Below are 19,676 nucleotides of genomic sequence, written 5' to 3' on the forward strand. Positions count from 1 at the left end.
GGACAGCTGGGGCTACAAGAGAACCCTGTCTAAAAAAGGCTTACTGTGTGCCTGCCAGGGTGTATATACTCATATGTACACTGGAAGAGGGCCGCAGATCCTGAGCTGGAGTTGGCGGCTGCCTGGCATGGGCCCTGGCAACCAAACTCCAGTCTGCTCTTCTACAAGAGCAAGATCTCTTAATTGCCGCGCTCTCTCTAGTTAACTTTTCATCCTCACCCTTCCTCCCTCCCTTCTCTGTCTCCCATCCCATCAGTGTTGCCTAGGCTAATATGTAGCTCATGGGCTTACTTGACCCCCGGCCTCAGCTTCTGGAGCAGCTGGAACTGTACGCAGCACCATGCTTATCATGTCCATTTTACACGTGAGCAGAAGCTTAGAGCGACAGAAGGACCCAAAGTGGCATGGTTAATAAGGGGGGAAATGAAGGATTAAAACCCTGAACTGAGTGAATACGGTGTTCAAGTCGATTCTCAATATTCCATTATGGCCTCTTAAACGTCCACAGATCACCTAGCAGATCTTTAGTTACTGTATCATCATTAGTACACTCAGGGCCTTTCAAGTGGATGTTTATCTTCTGAAGTGGACGAGACCCAGACCCACAGAGCGTGTGAGCTGGCATGAGCCAGAGGGAGCGCATTAACCTCCTTGACTGCCGTCAGTTCCGACCCCCGAGAAAAAAGGCAGCAGACAGAAGTGCTGTTCTTTTCCTCAGCCGTGCGGCTGTTTCTGCATTTTATCCTGTTCCTACCCATCTTCTCGTTGACACTTACAAAACCCCGTGAGATATTTATTCTTATCCTACAAATGAGACATCAGCTCGGGGATTAATGAGTCGTCCAGCTGCTCTCTGATAAAGCTGATGCTACATCCACAGAGCCCTCGGGTGGTAGGCAGGGTTCCGTCTCCTGAGATGTCCCACCCACCACTTCCACATTTACATCCTACATAATCCTCAGAACTATGAATCTGACTGACTTCATTATCATTTCTACGGCAGTAAATGTGACAGGGCACAATTAATGTTAAGAAAGAGAAACTAAGCCGGGCAGTGGTGGTGCACGCCTTTAATCCCAGCACTCGGGAGGCAGAGGCAGGTGGATCTCTGTGAGTTCGAGACCAGCCTGGTCTACAAGAGGTGGTTCTAGGACTGGCTCCAAAGCTGCAGAGAAACCCTGGAAACCCTGTCTCGGAAAACCGAGAGAGAGGGAGAGGGAGAGGGAGAGGGAGAGGGAGAGGGAGAGGGAGAGGGAGAGGGAGAGGAGAGAAGAGGAGAGGGAGACTAGAGGACTGGAGAGATGGCTCAGTGGTTAAGAGACCTGACTGCTCTTGCAGAGAACCCACACTTGATCCCCAGCACCCGTATAGTGGCTCACACTCACTTGTAAGGTCCTGTTCAGGGGATCTGGTGCCCTTTACTGACCTCTACAGGGACCAGACTCACAAGCAGCAAATAGACAAAACAGGCAAAACATTCACACAATAAAAATAAGTAAAGATAGGCTGGAGAGATGGCTCAGTGGTTAAGAGCATCGCCTGCTCTTCCAAAGGTCCTGAGTTCAATTCTCAGCAACCACATGGTGGCTCACAACCATCTGTAATGAGGTCTGGTGCCCTCTTCTGGCCTGCAGACATACACACAGACAGAATATTGTATACATAATAAATAAATAAATATAAAAAATAAGTAAAGATATATTTTGAAAAGAAAGAAGGAAAGGAATGAAGGGAGGGAAGGAGGAAGAAATTATCAGGGCAAGCCTGACATAATCATCTGAAACTTTCAAAGGTAGGGAGATCTCTGGCTGGATCAGGGGTTCAAAGAACAAAAGAGAGTCTGTTGCTGTTTTTGCCCTGGCCCTGAGGAGTTGAGAGCAATACTTGCCTAAAACCCAGCAAGAAAACAGGACCTTCAACCTCCAAGTGGAAGGAAGCGAATCCTGCAGTCAGCATGAGCTTGGAAGCCTCCAGGTGGAAACAGCCTCCCTGACATTTTGATTTGCCTAAGTCAGACCTTGATGGAAGAACCATGCGCTAATGAGTGATCACTGTTCTAAGCCTCTAAATTTGAAATAATTTACGCAGTCTCAGAAAACCAATAAATACTCCTTGCTTTTCTTGTTAAATCTTAGGACTGGAGCAAGTCTTTCTCTTTCTCTGGTTCTAGTTTTCACAAGGTCCTTTCTAGCTCAGTTGATACTGAGATGTGTCTGTGTGTGTATATGTGTGTGTGTGTGTGTGTGTACACACGTGTGTGTGCTCACACATGGGGAGGGTAGAGGATAACCTCAGCGACTGTTCCCCAGACACCATCTGCCATGTTGTTGCTGTTGTTTTAAGACAAGATCTCTCGCCGGCCAATTAGACCAGGCTGGCTGGCCAGTGAGCCCCAGGGCTGCACCTGTCCCCACTTCTCCAGTGCTGGTTTCACCAGCGTGCGCCACCAGGTTGTTTTTGTTTGCTTGCTTTTAATGAGAGCCCTAGGGATGGAACTGAGGTTCCTCAGGCTGGCAGGCAAGCACTGTACCAGCTCAGCTATCTCCCCAGTTCTAAGATTCTTAATGGCGTCATGTTTTAGTCGCAGGACCATAGCAGAAGAGGAGGCTGGGGAGGAGCAGAGCTGGAGTGTCTTCAGGACGTGATAGAACTCACAACTGTGCTCACCTGCACAAGTTCAAGCCTGCGAACCTGCCAGCATGGAGAAGGACGGGGTTCATGAGCCCCTACATCTTACTGAAGACTTACGACAGCTGACAGCTTCTGGGGAGGGGCAGTCCGTCTTACGGCTTGACCTCTGATTGGTTGGCCAAGCTCCAGTGGGTGTCTCCATATCCAAGTGTATATGGGCATCACAGATTGGATTTGCTAACGTGTTAAAAAAAAAAAAGAAGAAGAGCATGAAGTTGGGTGGAGAGAGGAAAGTGGGAGCGGATCAGAGAGGAGGGATAGGGCAAGTGAGGTGAATATAATCACCATGCATCATATGAACATCTCAAAGAATTACAGAGATTGAAAGAAAATATGCACCTGAAATTAATATGCAAATGATGGTATATAACCGAATAGTGTCAGCAGACGGCCTCACAGACTCTCGTTCGGTAGTTCCAGATCTTTCAGGACGCCCTGCTATGGAGGTTGAGAATGAAGAATTTCTGATTCCTAACTCCCTGAGGGACATCAACAGCTCTCCCAGGGAAGGGACAGTGAGGTGGGGAAGGAGGCTCCTAGGCGTACTGAGGCCTCTGCTAGAGTGGGTGCAGGGTCTGCGTCCTTATAAACAGGGGTTGCAGAGTGACTTCTGAAGCCCAGAGGAGGGAGCAAACATCATCAGAGGTTATCACACTCGGGCTGGTTGGTAGATTTGAACTACAAAAACTACCAATGTGGCTCTTTATGAGTTGAGAAGCCAGAAATTCTGTGAGTAGGGGCTGGACAGATGGTTCAGTGATTAAAAGCACTGGCTACTCTTCCAGAGGACCTGGGTTTGATTCCCAGCACCCACTTGGTGGCTCACAATTGTCTGAAACTCCAGTTTCAGGGGATCTGACACCCTCTTGTAACCTCTGAGAGCACAGGACATGCAGAGTGCTGTGCACAAACACACATGTAGGTTAAACAGCCATATGCATAAGATAAAATATAAATATTTTAATGAAAAAAGTTTCTTAAGTACAGCATAGTGGGGCTGGAGAGATGGCTCAGAGGTTAAGAGCACTGACTGCTCTTCCAGAGGTCCTGAGTTCAATTCCCAGCAACCCACATGGTGGCTCACAGCCATCTGTAATGAGATCTGGCGCCCTCTTCTGGCCTGCAGGCATACATGGAGGCTGAACACTGTGTACATAATAAATAAATCTTTAAAAAAAAAAAAAGTACAGCATAGTGGTTGGGTGTGGTAGCACATGCACGTGATCCCAGCACTTGGGAGGCAGAGGCAGGTGAATCTCTGTGAGTTTGAGGTCAGCCTGGTCTACATAGTGAGTTCCAGGACAGCCAGAGCCATAATAGTGAGGCTCTGTATCTCTATATACATGTTATGTATGTGTATATCATATATATATGTATACATAATAGCTGAGGACTAGGTGTTTTGGCAGTGGACACTGTGAGAATAAACCTAATCCAGGGAGGTGAGATTCTCGGGGGAAATGGTATTCCAGGTGATAAAGTAATCGTGGGTTAGAACGGGGATGGATGGAGGAAAGAGCGAGAAAGATCCCAAAGGAATAACGACATTAATGTAGGATGTTCTTAAGAACTTGAGAAATCCAGGACCGAGTTCCTCAAAGAAAGATATTCTATCCGAACAACACAGAGCTGTATGATTTCCTTCTTAAATCAACTGCATTCTTTTCTGAGAACAGCACCATCTTGTGGCTTGTGTCTGCCAGTGCACATGTTACACCAACAGGCCTTAGAGGCTATCTCAGCAGTGCGAAGTATTCAGTCAATACCATTGATCCCCTGCATCCTTAGGGACCCATATTTTGAACAACATATGTCAAAATTTATACTTTCTTTTTCATAACTATATTATCTTGGTTAATAAGCTGATATGGTTTTGTTTAAAAGGAAATGCATTGTTTTCTGTTAACCTTGTAAATCTCCTTAGTTTCTCTTTTATAAAGGCGTAATTGCTTCTGGCATATTTCCTCTTCTAAAAACGAGCCTGGTAACTGGGCAGTGGTGGCACATGCCTTTAATCCCAGTATTGGGAGGCAGAGTCAGGTGGCTCTCAATGAATTTGAGGCCAACCTGGTCTACAAAGCGAGCTCCAGGACAGGCTCCAAAGCTACACAGAGAAGCCCTGTCTTGAAAAACCAAAAATAAATAGATAAGAAAGAGCCTGGTAAGTAGGTACTTAAAGAATATTCCTTGCTTTGTCTTTTAATTAGAAAAAGCTAGCTTTATTAAAGTCTCTGGTCCCCCATTCATATCTTTGAGAATCCAATGCAAATCCAAGCTAGACTAAGGAGTCTAACCCTAATCGTGTTCAACCTTTATATCATAGAGACATAGACTAAGAAAGACCCAAGAGAAGGGAAAGGGCCAACCTCTTTTCTGTCCTTGATGTTAATTTGCATATCAACATTTTGTGGTCATAATAAAGAAGCAATTAGAAAGACAAAGCTGGGTACTTTTTGGCACAGGAAGGAGCCCCAAATGGAAGACAAGAGTGGACACAAGGAAGAAAGCCACGCAGAGAGGCAGGCTAAGGTCTCCATCACCAAGTCATGAAGGCCGCTGGACCACGTTAACTCTCTTGATCCCTACTCAGCCATGGGAAAACAGTAAAGAACAGAAGCTATTCAAAACCTGGAAATCCCAGTGTTGCTGGGATGACAGATACTTCTTATGTGTTCTGGGGATCTGAACTCAGGCCGCATGTTTGTGTGACAAGCAGTTCACTGATTAAGCCATCTCCCTGGCCCTTGGACATAGAGTATCTTTCACACTAGTGATAAATCAATGATCTCAATAATATAATACTTTTATATTTATCCACCTGAGGTCTCTAGCACTCCAGAACTCTATATTCAAACCTGTTAGATGCTTCTACCTATCCCACAGGTACCTCCCAAGGCAGAGTGTAAACTGTTTTAACATTCTGGAGCTCAGTCCCTTAACCCCAGACTGCCTCTTCTAACTGAGTACATTTAGCCACTGCTGGTGATCCCTTAACGCCATTAAAACCCTGTGGGTCGTTTTCCTCTCTGCTTTCTGACCACCTGACTTGCACATCAGAGCCATTTGAGTTAACATGGTCTTCCCCAGTTTTGTTCCAACTGCCCTGTCTCTGCCCCTGCTGAGGTCACTATACCAGCCTGTGCAAGCCCTCTGCCTGGTCTTGATTGCATCTAGTCTAATCTCACACACAAGCAAACTTTCTAAATATGAAGCTGATCATGCCACACACCCTCCAAAGGTTTTTCTTATTTTCCATAACAAATCTAAATCCCTTAGAATGGTATCCAGGGGCTTCATGGTCTTGCTCATGAGCTCTTCCCAGCCCCACTTCCCTCAGTCCCTAAACCTAGTCCTGCAAACTTTGGTCACTTTGCCAGACAAACCATGGCCTCTCTTGCCCTTGCCAGGCTCCTCTTTTGTCTAGACTCCCCTTTCCTTCGTACACCCTTTACGATGTCCCAGAGTTACCGGTTCTTCCAGGAAGTTGTTCCCTAGCCTGAGTTAAATGTCCATCCTGAAAGGATCATATTGCACTTTGCAGTTTATAATGTGTTTTTACTTCATAATTATTTAGTTTCTTCCAAAATGCTAGATGTACATCCACTTCATAGATAAGGATCAGGGAAACTGACCTCCATGATCAGTCGGCTGGATGTCAAAGAGGAGAACCTTGGTATCTTTGTACCTATTGGAACCAAATCAGAGAGCAGACGGTGCCCACTCCAAACAGTGGCATTCTGCCACAAGTCCAGAAACCATCCCTCTGTCTCTCACATCCCTACCCCTTCACTCTGATCTAGCCTAGCAGGAAGCCACCTTCTGTAGTTCAGCACTTGGGGCTGCAGAATGTATTTTTAAATGTTGAAAATGTCATTTTTTCCTGACATTTATGAAAGAGCTTCCAGAAATGAAAGCCAATTAGACAACGACTTTGTTGATTAATTCATCACTTAATTAATGTGGAAAGGACACTTTGAAATAGCCAGATGAAAGACCTGGATAAGAGCAGTCAGGGCAGAACTCTTTCTTGGTGTTCCAGGCTCTGGGGGTGTGGGCCGTTCAGAACAGAAACCCTGATTGAGCTGGCAGCAAGAGGTCTCGTGGAGAGCAAAAATAGAGCTCACACCTGTCCCTGGGCCTGTGATGCAGCAGAAATGGTGGGGGTTGATGTGTTGGTGCCAAGTGGAACCATTGTGAGCCTCAGACACTCAGCAGGACACTCACAGGACAGTCACTGTCCTGGGCTTGTAGTAGGAGCTGCGGGCAGGCCTGCTTTTCATCCCACCCGGCTCCCGGCTGCCTGGCTAGCTTATGCCCCGAAATAACAACACAGAAACTGTATTCTTTTAAACACTGCTTGGCCCATTATATCTAGCCTCTTCTTGGCTAACTCTCATATCTTGATTAACCCATTTCTATTATTCTGTGTAACACCACAAGGTCGTGGTTTACCGGGAAGGATTCTAAGCCTGCTTCCATCTCGGAGAGGAGAGCTATGGTGACTGCTTGAATGTGCTTCTTTCTCCCAACATTCTGTTCTGTCTACTCTGCCTACCTAATTTTCTGTCCTATCAGGGCCAAGGCAGTTTCTTTACTAACCAATGAAAGTAACACATAGACCCTCCTCATCATGGGCTTATGGAGCACGTAGTTTTTGGAAACTCTTTTGACTTGCTGCTGGATCTCCATAGGGGCTGCACGCCTTAAATATAAAACGTGAGGTGGCCATGTGACCAAAGCTTCCTATCACCAAACGGCACTGTCTACCAACTTACTCATAATGTTGGGTGGGTGTAGCAACAATCTCTCATCAAATAATGTCATAGTTTCATTTTTATTGCTGTGGAAAGATGCAAGCTTTATGAAGGAAAGCAGTCTTGAGGAGAAAGGGTTGAATTTTAGCTCTCAGTTCCAGGTCATTATGTATCATCGCAGGAAGTCAAGGCAAGAACCCCAAATCAACTAGTCATATCCACAGCCAAGAGCAAAAAGAAATAAAAACATGCACGTTTAGATTTCAGCTACCTTTCTCCACTTTTATACAGTCCAAAGCCCCAAACCAAGGAATGACACTGCCCATTTTCTGGCTGCATCTTCACTTACGGCAACTAGACCAATTCCCCATTGATAACAAGCTGGCAATTAAACCAGCGATCTCAACTCTAGTGCTGTGCAGGAAGCCAGCCTGGCGATCCTGGAAGGCAAAGTAGCTTAAGCAGGTGAGTTAGGCTTTTGCCATACCAGCCACCACTCAGCTGTCTTGTCTCCCCCACGCGGGCCTTTGGACGTGTGGTACTGCTCCTTATAGTTGACTGAGGGAGAATTGAAGCCTGACTTGTTTCACTGTCCACAAATGGATAACTACAGCACTAGAGTCCACTCTTCTGAGGTTTTGTTGCTTTGCTCTCTTCATTCCCCTCCTCCAGGGCTCAGGCTCAAGCCTGGGTCTCTGCAAGGACTCTCCCGCTGACTCCATCCCCAGCCCTTTGCTCTGTTCTTTCTCGTTTCCTTCCTTTACTTTGTTTAGACTTCATTTTCTCTTTCTCCCTCTCTCTTTTTTTCCTAATCTGCTCATAAAAGCATGGAGCATTGGTTTCAGATGTTTTTATCTTTTCCTAGAAAGTCATCCAATGCACTAAGCTTCTTCCTAAGCACTGCTGTGGGTATCCCTAATTTCATTTATGTATGTGCTTTGGTGTGTGTATTTCGATTTGCTGGGATTGAACCTAGGACCTCTCATACAAGGCCTACACCTCCATGCTCCACAAATATAATTTTAAAAAATATTTTATTTATTTATTATGTATACAATATTCTGTCTGTGTGTATGCCTGCAGGCCAGAAGAGGGTACCAGATCTCATTACAGATGGTTGTGAGCCACCATGTGGTTGCTGGGAATTGAACTCAGGACCTTTGGAAGAGCAGGCAGTGCTCTTAACCTCTGAGCCATCTCTCCAGCCCCACAAATATAATTTTTATTCAACAGTTTGTCATAGAAAGCACATAGTTGAGTTTTGCCTAACTATCTATGCAAATTTCTATTTTTGCCTTTCAGTGCGAGTGTTTAAACCACCTCCATGTAATGATGTAATGTAATTCTCTGTGTAGTTAGATTTGAGTCTCCTGGTTTTTTTTTTAAATAATCTTTTTTTTTTTGTTTTGTTTTGTTTTTCGAGACAGGGTTTCTCTGTGGCTTTGGAGCCTGTCCTGGAACTAGCTCTGTAGACCAGGCTGGTCTCGAACTCACAGAGATCCGCTTGTCTCTGCCTCCCGAGTGCTGGGATTAAAGGCTTGCGCCACCATTGCCCAGCTTTTTTAATAATCTTTTAAAGAGTTACTTTTCTTTTATGTGTATAGATGTTTTGCCTGCCTGAAAATCCATGCACTAAGTGTTTGCAATACCCATTAAGGCCAGAAGAGGGTGTTGGAACCTCTGGAACTGGATTTGATGGTTTTGAGCCAGCAAATGGATGCAAGAGACCCAGTCCTAGTCCTTTGAAAGAAGTAGTGCTCTTGACCACTGGACCATTTCTACAGGGCCAAGTCTACTGAACTACTTTTAAAATGTGGGGTTTGTTCCAGTTTTTCTTCTTTGCAGCATTTTGGGAGGATAGCTATTTTATGAAATAAGTTTTCACCCCAACAAGTTCTGCTTGAGTCTGTACAATATTTTCTACTTTACACGATTTTCATTAGTTGCTTTAGTGTCCCTGTCTGCTAATTTTATTTCCTCTGCTATTTTTTCAATCTGTTTTCAATAACTGATACTTTTGTTGTCTTGTTGTTGGGGCCAATTACAGATCATATTTTCTTGTTTCTCTGTATACCTGGTAATTTGCAACTGGGTATTGGCTCTTTAAACTCCATGGAATTCGGTTCTAAACATTGTTATATTATTCAGAGACTATTCCAGTGGGCTGGCTATAGGTAGTTTATCTACAGAACAATTTGATTCTTTCAATGTTTGATGTAAGTGTCATAATTTTGTTGTTTTGTTCTGCTTATTTTGTTTGTTTTTCAAGACAGGGTATCTCTGTATAATCTTGGCCATCATGGAACTCACTCTGTAGACCACGAACTCAGAGATCCACCTGCCTCTGCTTCTCAAGCGCTAGAATTAAAGGTGTGCACCACCACCGCCTGGCTCATAATTTTAGTTTTAAAGGGACTGCAGAGCAACTCATACCCTAGGAAATTTTGAGCTGCTTCTAAGCATGACCCTAGTGTGTGGCTTTCTTCCGATTGCCACATGTTATCATCAGGTCACCGGACTTTAACGCCCTCCATCCTACCTCCCCTGGAGGAATTGCTCTGACAAAGAAGCCACGAGACCTTTGGCAATTTCTAGACCTCTTTCTGTGCAATATGAGTTTCTTTGTCCTAAAGTTTCCTGTCTTCTCAATGCCTGAATTTCCCTGTCCTCAGCTCAGTGAGCATTGTGTCCCGTCCTCTGCAGCACTTGGAACTGATCCAGGCGGGTGGCGAGGCATTTACCTCTCCCCTAAAGTCACATTGCTGTGCTGTGTCTCTAGTGTGTTTCAGACCTGTCTCTGACACTTCCCCTCACTCCAGCTTTCCTGTCCCTCTTCCCTCTTCCCTCCTCCCTCCTCCCTCCCAGAAGCACTGCTTCTGTCAGCCTATCCTCACACTTACATGTGTCTAAAGTCATACCCCAAGCTCACACACATCCCCTCTGGTGTCTAAACTCACACCCCAAGTCGCTCAATTGGCAACTTTGAAAGGCTGGTTCATTACCAGTGGGTAGCGTAGTACTGGCAGCTTTGACAAATAAATCTGGCTCCTGCAGTTAAACTCATGTTTGTTTTTTTTTTCTGTTTCAGTTACATGCTTGTCTGGTGTGTGTGCTGCTGGTCTGAGTGGGGAGGTCACCATGCAGTGACTTGGGGACCCAATTCCTTTCCCTCAAATCTTCTCCATCCTATGTCTGGGCAATGGGAGGCGATGACAGACTGAAGGTTAAATGGTGTTCACTGGGTTAATGTTAGATTCTACTCCAGTCAGTAAAGGGAGGTCCTGAGTTCACATCCTCAGCACCCACATAAGAGCCAGGTGCCATGGAGCACATCTATAACCCCAGAAGTGGAGGGACAAGACCGGCAGCCAGTCAATCTGTCTAGAATGGCAACTTCCAGGTTCAGTGAGACACTCTGCCCCAAAAACTAAGGTGGAGGAGCATTGAGATGGTTCTGTGGGAAGGTCACTGCCACATGGTGGAGAGAGCGAACCAATTCCCACAGTTTGTCCCCTTGGAAAAAAGTAGAGGCTGGCCACACAGTAAAGCTGAATCCAGTTACTCCTGGGCCGTGCCTTTACCTCACAGGCCTCTCATTGGTCTTCATGGGGCTTTGAATACAGTCTTGGGAGCCTCGGAGAGCCTCCAAGCACCCAGTAAGAGGCTGAGGATTTCACTGAAGCCTGTCATAGAAAAAGAGGGAAGAGCCTGTAGTCCAAAGGTAGAGCTTATCAGGGGCAGGACCCACACAGCAGATGCCAGGCCAGGGGCCAAGCAGCTGTTTCAGGACCAAATTCTATGCCTCCTATTCCTACCTCCCAGAACCCAGGCCAGTTAAAACCCCACAGGAACAGAGGAAGGAAAGAAATCTGATCCGTCATCCCACTTTGGTCTACAACCCTTGCTGATGGGCTCTGCTGCTTGATCGGGTGTCACTGCCGCTCCAGCTCAGGACCTGCCTAGGTTAGGGACACTTCTGCCTCTCACAATGACGCCCTCTGGGTCATTGTTTTTATGGTTTTTTTTTTATTGATTTGGCTAGATTTTCCTTTTTTTCCCAGGCTGACTTTGAAGGCCAGGCAATCCTCCTGCCTCAGTCTCCAGAATATTGGAACACCGTATCTGGTTCTGAGTCACTCTTTGTCATGGTAAGATGGACCAAAAGACACTGGGAGGGTCAGGGCACAGGGACCCTGTTAATACCACACAGTCCCTCCTTACACCTGTCAGCCTGGCAAAGGGGCTTTCCCAGGTAGTCGCAGGTATTACAGGGACAGAGGGAGGTCTTGGGCCCTCAGGAGGTAGGCTCACTGATGTGGCTTATTCTGAGGTTTGTTCCTGGTTGGCGGTGACAAGGACCCAGCTGGGCATACTGGCAGACAGGATCTGCTGAGTTGTCTGCCAGGGTCTCACAAGGCTGTGGTCAAAGTGTCTGTCCTGCTATGGCCTCCGCTCTGCCAAGGAAGTATCTGCTTCTGAGGTGACTTGGGTGGGCAGCAGACGCCGATTCCTTCCTTGCTCCAGGATTCTGGCCGTTAAGCCCCTTCATTTCTCCAAGGCCCCTAAGGCTTTTTAAAGGTATCATCCAATTAGGTCACTCCAAGGTCATTTCCCTTTTCAATAAATTCATTATCAATTATCTAAGGGTTCGATCATATTTACTTTTAGCTTAGTGTGGACCGTGGCTCCTACAGCCATGGTGAGACACGTCTTTGCTTTCAATTTGATGGGTTATGCAGAGAGTGGACACTAGGGGGCGACCTCTGAGTTAGACTGCCATACCGACTTCCCTGCTTTACAGACCTGCAACAGAAATAGGATAGCAAATCAGTGAATTTCCAGAGTAAAGTGGGTTCTGGTTCTGAATGGGAAGCACAAAGATAGACTGTATTTCCTCCTTCTCTCTCAGAGGTTGTGTATCGTCTAAGAAAGGAGCACACAGACATTAAAGAGCTTAAACTAATGTTGTTTTCAACCCCACTTGGGATGGGAACAGAAGGGAATAATAGTAGGACTGTTGGACACAGTTTTCTACTTCCCCACAAGCTATAAGAATCTTCTTCTCCTAGACAGAGATGTGGTGGGACAGGGAGGGGTCAAAAGCAGGGGCTTGCTCATGGAAGAGGTCCAGTACTCTGGGTATCCTAAGTCACAGTATCTTACCCTCTGAATGGTGATGCCTAGCCTGCTGTTTGAGCTGCCTCCTGGACACTCGCACCGCCTCTCTATCCAAGCGGTGGAAATCAGGGCAGGACGGCTACTCCAGCCCATCTCAACTCAGCATGTAAGGCCCATGGTGCTGAGTTCAGATCTGAGAACCAAGCATAGAGCGTGCGGAACAGACAAGTAGAGACACATGGGTAGCAGGTGCTTCAGCACTGAGCCTCAGTAGCTGTGGGGGGGACAAAGGAGAAGTCAGCAGGTGGCACTGTGGTATCCAGCAAATGGGTCACCATCCTTCAGGCCTCCTTGTAGCATCCTTGTTTGGGAAAGATTGAGGATCACAAGTTGGAGGCCAGCCTGGGCTAAATATTGGATCTCTCTCTCTCTCTCTCTCTCTCTCTCACACACACACACACACACACACACACACACACACGGGAGGGGTGCAGGTTCCTGGAGTGGAGATTGGATGAAACATCATGGGACCAGGGAAGATCCCGGCCTGACCCTGGTTGGGGCATGACACCCCGCTGAAAAACCTGCAAGTTTACGTCATGTGCTTCTGACGGTATCCTGAACTTCAAGCTACACCATGCCACTTCTGCAGGAAGCTGTCTCCTGCCTCGCCATGCCCGTAGCCTTTTGTCATCCTTGCAAGCTCCTAGGTCTATCTCAGCAGATGGACCGTGTTCCCTGGGAGCAGATACAGTGCCACATTCTTTGTCTCTGAAGCACCCGTAAGACAGCCCATGGCCAGAGAAAAAAGATACTAGATCATTTTTCCTTTCTTTTTTTTTTTAAATTACTTAGGGGGCTGCTAGAGAGATGTCTCAGAGGTTAAAAGTACTTGCTGTTCTTGCCAAGGATCCAGGATTGGTTCCTAGCACCTATATGTTGGCTACATGTTATTCAGGCTACAACTACATGTTATTCTAGCTCCAGGGGATTCAACACCATCTGCTGGCCCCTAGAGGCACAAAGTATGCATGTGGTGCACATGCAGGTACCACAGTCATATGCATAAAAATAAATAAACCCACAAAAGATTTAAAAATGTTTTTACTTAGAACTGGGGCTGGAGAGATGACTCAGTCAATAAAGAGATTGAACATGAGCACAAGCAGCCAAGTTCAGGTCTCCAGAGCACATGCAAAAAGTTCGGACTGGTGGAGACACCTGCAATCCTGGCAGAGGGGCGCTGGAGGTCATTGGCCTGTGGTCTTGCCAAACTGGGGAGCCCCAGGTTCTGTGAGAGACTCTGACACAAAAATAAGACGCAGTTCAGTAGAGGAAGACACACAGTATTGACCTCTAGCCTCCAACTGTATCAGTGTGTATGTGTACATATCCGTGAACACATACAGATCACACACACAAATAATAGAAACTGGACAAACACACACACACACACACACACACACACACACACACACACACACACCATTTTCCCACCCTTGGCTCCTGGAAGCCACTACTCCATTGTTTCCAGAAACCGGGCTTTTTTAGGTTCCACATGCTCAAACTTTGTGGTTTTCCTTTTCCTAAGACGTCCCCAGTGAGTCTAGTTCATACAGAATGTGGCCGGTAGAGGGCGCAAGAACCCTGGAAGATGAGGGGGTGGAGCCATGAGACCGTTTTTTGGGCACGATTTCCTGGAAAAACTCTTAGCTGGCTTCCCATTTATAAAAGCCCCCTTTCTGTCATTTTCTTTCCCTTTGCCTAGTCCCTGCAAAAATTTGTCACTTGGCAGCTGCAAAGGCTCAGGGCTTGGGAAACTCCCAGCCAGTCCGAGCCACAGCCCCCTGTCCATCCGCGTTTCAGCAGCTGGAGGGGATTTAGATGGAACTGAGGGAGATGGGAAAGGATGTGGTGTGGATGGGAGCACTCTCCCCAGTGGTGGCCTTCCCCAGGATTGGTGCTCCAGGTCACTGGGCTCTCAGGAGACTGTCAGGGCTGCCGCTGAAGGGGATGGGCACCCTGTCACAAGGAGTGTGCAAGGAGTTGGAAGGCAGGATAAATAACTCCGAGGATTTGTGTTAGAACTGATTGAGAAGGGGACTGTGGAACTGGATTTGGCAGCACTTAGGAAGCAAGGGAGGAGGATCAAGAGTTTAAGGCTAACCTTAGCTACACATTGTAGCCCTGCCTGGACTACATAAGACACAAACAGAGCGGGAAGGAAAGGAAAAGGTGAAAGGAGATATTGGGGGGAGGGGTGCGCTAGAAAGATGGCTCAGTGGTTAGGAACACTAACTGCTCTTGCAGAAGACCCTGGATCAATTCCCAACACCCACATGGTAGCTCACAACTGTCTGTAACTCCAGTTTCAAGGGCTCTGACACCCTCACACAGAGTATATACAAGCAAAACACCAGTGCACATTAAATAATAATCATTTTAAAAATAGGAGATATTGAGAGGCAGAGGCAGACGGATTTCTGTGAGTTCAAAGCCGCCCTGGTCTGCATAAGAAGACTCTAATTGCACCTCATCTAGTTCAGTGTTTGGGCATGGAATTCCCCGTAAGAACATTTTGAATGCTGGAAATCCATAGGCGGGCAGAAGGGATAGCTCCTGGGACTCTGTAGGGGTACTGTTGGACGAACAGGTGCCTCCCTGGGAGTGGGCACAACAGCTAAACCGTTTTGTAAAGCTAAGGGAACCCTATGAACACAAGTGTATGTGTTTTGCAATCAGAAGAATTTATTCTAGCCCAGGAATTGGTGAAAGGTGATTTCATAAGGCAGATAAGCCTAAAATAGATCTTACATTTTTCAGTGGTTGAAAAAAATTCAAGGTGAGAATAATATTTCATATGTGAAAATTGTGTCAAAGTCAAATTTCAGGGCACACAAATGAAGTTGGGCTGAAGCAGAGCTGGAGCCACTGGGCAGAGCCAGTCTCTGCAACGGGTCATGGGACCTGAAAAGCATAAGTTTTTTTGTTTGGTTTTGGTTTTTACTTGTCTGGCTCCTTATAGTCAAAGGCTTTTGGTCCCTGCTGGAGGCTGTTAAGAGCCGGCCGGCCAGAAAGTATTCAAGGGAGAACCACCCCCCACGGGGCCAGTGAGGAGCACCTGTAATTCCAGCCGAGAGCCAATCTCAGCAGCACAGCAAGTTCAAGTTCAAGGCCAGACTGCCTGGGCTGTAGAAGACTTTCTCAAAAACCAAAATTAAATAAATGCCTGCCTCTTTCTGTTTTGTTTGTCTGTTGTTCGCTTGCTTGTATTGTTTGCTTTTTTTTTCATTTAGGGAAACCATGGAATGAAATGAGGGGTCCTAGGTGCCCAGTGAGGTCCCTCCCCTCCCCGTGGGCATTTGTGACATATGGTCAGCTAATCCCGGCTTTAAAAGACCATCCCTAGCACCTAGTGAATTTGGGGCCCGCCAGAGCTACGTGAGACTCGGACATAGAGGAAATAGAAAAGCGGAGGGCCTGTGGAGGTTCCACAACCCGCTGCTCTCTTATCATCTCCCGTCAGTTCAGAAGAACAGCCAGAAGGGCAGCCTGGATTCCGGGTAGGAGGCTTAAACCTGAGGAGTGGGGCGGCTTTACCTTCTCCACACCCCTGGGAGGGCCCAAATCCCCGCCTGAGGCAAAAGCGTTACAAGGAAGTCCTCCCAAAGTGTTCCTAGAAGGCGAGAGCTGCAATCTACTCCCCAGCCGGCTCCTCTCACCTGCATCCCGTCTCCTGGCAAAACTTGTATCTAGAGTGCTGTCAGGAAGGACGCGCAAGCCACGGACTCCTCCAGCGAGGGCAAAGCAGCTAACGGCACGTGGGCTAGGGCCTGGACTCCCACCTCTCACCCTAGGGCTGATTCCTCACGGTGCCCAGGCTGTAAGGAGACCCAGTCCCATAAACAAGCTAGAGAACCTTGCGGGTACCCAGTGTGTTTATTCCTACATTAGAAACCTTGAAGACTTCTGCACCCGGTGGCACAGGCCTTTGTGACGCAGTTGGAGAGAATGGGAAACCATGACTTGGCGATCCAGAGCTAAAGAAACAGAAAGGCGCAAGGCATTGAGTACTAGAGTTGGGGAAATAAGACAAGGAAAATGGATAGAGGGGAAAGAAAAGAGAAAGGAAGAGAGTTAAAAGCAGGGCCTTTTTCCAGCAAGCCTTGCCTCCTCTGTCTTTGAGCCGCCACCTCGCTGGGGCCTGTTCCGCAGTAAATGTCTTTCGTGGAAGGCTACCCTGCGGCTTTTGAGTCTAACCACGGCGACCAGAGCCTCTGGGATTTTGGCAGAACCCCCGGTGCGAGCGCAATGACCGGACACCTGCCCACAGAGGGCTTGGGAGGTGCCTCGGGACAGTCGTCACGAAGCTGCCTCTCTATCCAGAAGGGACAGGAATTCTGCACTCCCCAGCCGGCACTCCGTGGGGTTCAGACCTCTTCTGACCGGGGCATGGTCTCCCAGGTTCTGCCTTCGCTGCCTAGTGGAGTCGATTTGAACTGCTCCTCTCCCAGCAGCTGCGGCCCACGCCACACAAGCCACGGAGTCGCAGGGTCAGCGACCGCTGTGTCTCAGTCTTGGCAGTGACCTGGTTCTTACCTCTACTCTAGGATCCGAGGTTGCACCGGAAGCCGCCAAGGGCAGTCCTGGGTGTGAAACGAGACAGGACCAGAGAAGGATGGCCAGGGACCTTGATCGCCGAGAACCGTTTCCTCGGAGAGTCCTCTGGACGTATCCTAACTTAAATTTCCAGAGGAAATCACACATTCTTAAACAACAAACCGTACAAAAAAAAGGAACCAATTTCAAAGGTCGAATCGAAAAAATTCAAAACGAAAGTCCACACGGATATCGAACTAGCCACAACGAAAAACAGTGACGGAGCCGGGCTTTCCAACAAAAAAGCAATTTTGATGTAATCTGTGAGTGTGGGAACCGCGTAATTTTATATTCCCGACGGTTTTGTGTATTGAAGGCAAACCTCTCTAGAAAAACGCAGGGCACCCACGATAGCCTGCCCAGACCTCGCGTTGCCCTCTAGGTTCAGGCGACTTCTGTCCAGCGCTGCCTATCTGAGGCTGAAGCCACCTCCCTACCGAAGGCCACCGCCACTGCCACCGCGGCAAACCTGCCTGAAGTCAAGAGGCAGACTTAGAGCAAGAAAAAGCTGGAGGAACAAATCCCATTTGGGGGCTCTGGGAGGGGGTGCTCCTGGAGAGAAAACTTACCCAGAGCGCCACGGGAGCGCGGCGAATTTGGGGGGGGGGGGTGCTCAGAGCTTGCTGTGCACTGGGGAAGGGAATCAGAATTCCGCCAGGTGGTTGTCAGTACCCAGAGGAGAGGTAACCATTTTAAGAAATCTTCCTTCCAGACACTCACGGTCCCAAATTCATCTTGCTGAGTAAGATACATATCGATTGCAAGTGGAAAAGGAAACAAAAAGAAACCTTCAGGGTCCAGGGAGGGTTGGAGGGGAGCCCCACTTAGAAGCTTCCTGGTGATGCTGGTCGCGGACCTGGCCTAGGGCTGCTCTATCTGCCTTGGGGCACAGGGACTACTTCTCAAAAAGCTGTCTCCAGAATCCCGTCCCTCCTGGGGGCGCTTGGGAAAGAAACCGCAGCTGGAGGTGGTGCAGATCGGACCCTCACACCCACGCTCTGGGGGTCGGCGTTTCATCCGGTGGCCCCTGTCTGTCTTCTACTCGCTAAAGGCCGGCTGGAGCCCCGGGGTCTTCCGGGCTCGCAAGTGGGAAAGGGGTTAGGTTCCACTCAAGGGTACTCTCTTGGCGAGGAGGTTGCGTCGAGGACTCCCTGCCGCCTGGAGTGCCTATTACCAGGCCACCTGGTAGGGAAGCTGGCCTGGGGCGCTGAGGTCACCTTTTCCACTGTGCCTGTCTCTCCCAGAGCGGCCAGTTTCCGGAATTTTCGCCTAGGCGACGGCGGGAGGCCCTGGCGGGTCTCAGGCTTGAGTCTCAGCGGCTGCGCCTCTAGTGGGGATTTGCCTTCTTTTCGTGTCTTTCATGAAGAAGGGGGAACCCCATCCCTTGTGAACCCCTTTCCAGTATGTCAATGCAGAATTTCTAAACAAAGGGTCCCTGACGCTCTTTCTTTGCATTTTTTCGCCTAAAAGGGGTTTATTCTCAGGTTTGTTTTAGGGTCCCTAGGACTTTGAGAAGAATGTAGTTCGAAAAGGTTGAGCCAAGGGCTCGAGCTGAAAGGGCATATCAGGGCATGGGCTGGCTTTCAGTCTTTGGTGCCAGGCAAAGCTTTTAGCCCTTGCGGCCTCATTCCCAGCAGGCACGAATCATTGCAGGCACTCGGCCCGGGCGGCTTGAAACAGCCCTGGCCAGGGTCCAAGGGGGGGGGGGACGGACGCAGGGGCGGGGGAGGGCACACCTGTGGAATGGAGAAGGGGGTGAGTCTGCATATGTCTCTTGACTCTCCACATCTAGAATTAAGGCCTTCATGCTGAAAATGAGGCCCCTCTGCTCAGCTCGACAATTGGCTAATGGCAATAAAAATAGATTTGGTGACTGGAGAATCTACCATATGAGTGGTCTTGGTGTCTCAGACCCCGGGTTCCAGGACCAGTCTCGAGTTTGTGAAACTTGGCTAAAATTGGAGGAGGGTGCATTGGGTTCAGACACGGGTGAGTTCAGTCAAGTAAGAGAGGGTGCCGCTGACTGCGACTAACCCCCAATAGAAACCACTTCAGGCTATATTTCAAAGCGCAAGAGGAAGTGGAGGGGCCCGATGTTGATCCATCCAGGGATGGGCAGAGTGGAGGCAGTGGAGGCTGAAGAGCCTTCATTGGGGCACGACAGGGGACCAGCCATTTTACTCACTGGAGTGCCTGGACCAGTACTTGGACTCAGTAGTCTTGAGATAGGAAGTAGTCGGACTCCCCATCCAGAGAGGGGCGCCATCTGGAATTCCTGTGTCCGGAATAGACACTGACTTTCCTCTCTGTCCAGTGGGAAGTAAGATGACTATTGGGGCAACAGAAGCAGGCCCATCTCTGAGAGGCCTGCTTAGGGGTACAGTAAGTCTTAGTGGGTCCCACATCGCCGTTTCTAAAATAGTTATTTTGGCTAGCTGATCATTCACTCTGGGA

Source organism: Microtus pennsylvanicus, chromosome 4, assembly GCF_037038515.1.
Source record: "Microtus pennsylvanicus isolate mMicPen1 chromosome 4, mMicPen1.hap1, whole genome shotgun sequence".
NCBI classification, from domain to species: Eukaryota; Metazoa; Chordata; class Mammalia; order Rodentia; family Cricetidae; genus Microtus; species Microtus pennsylvanicus.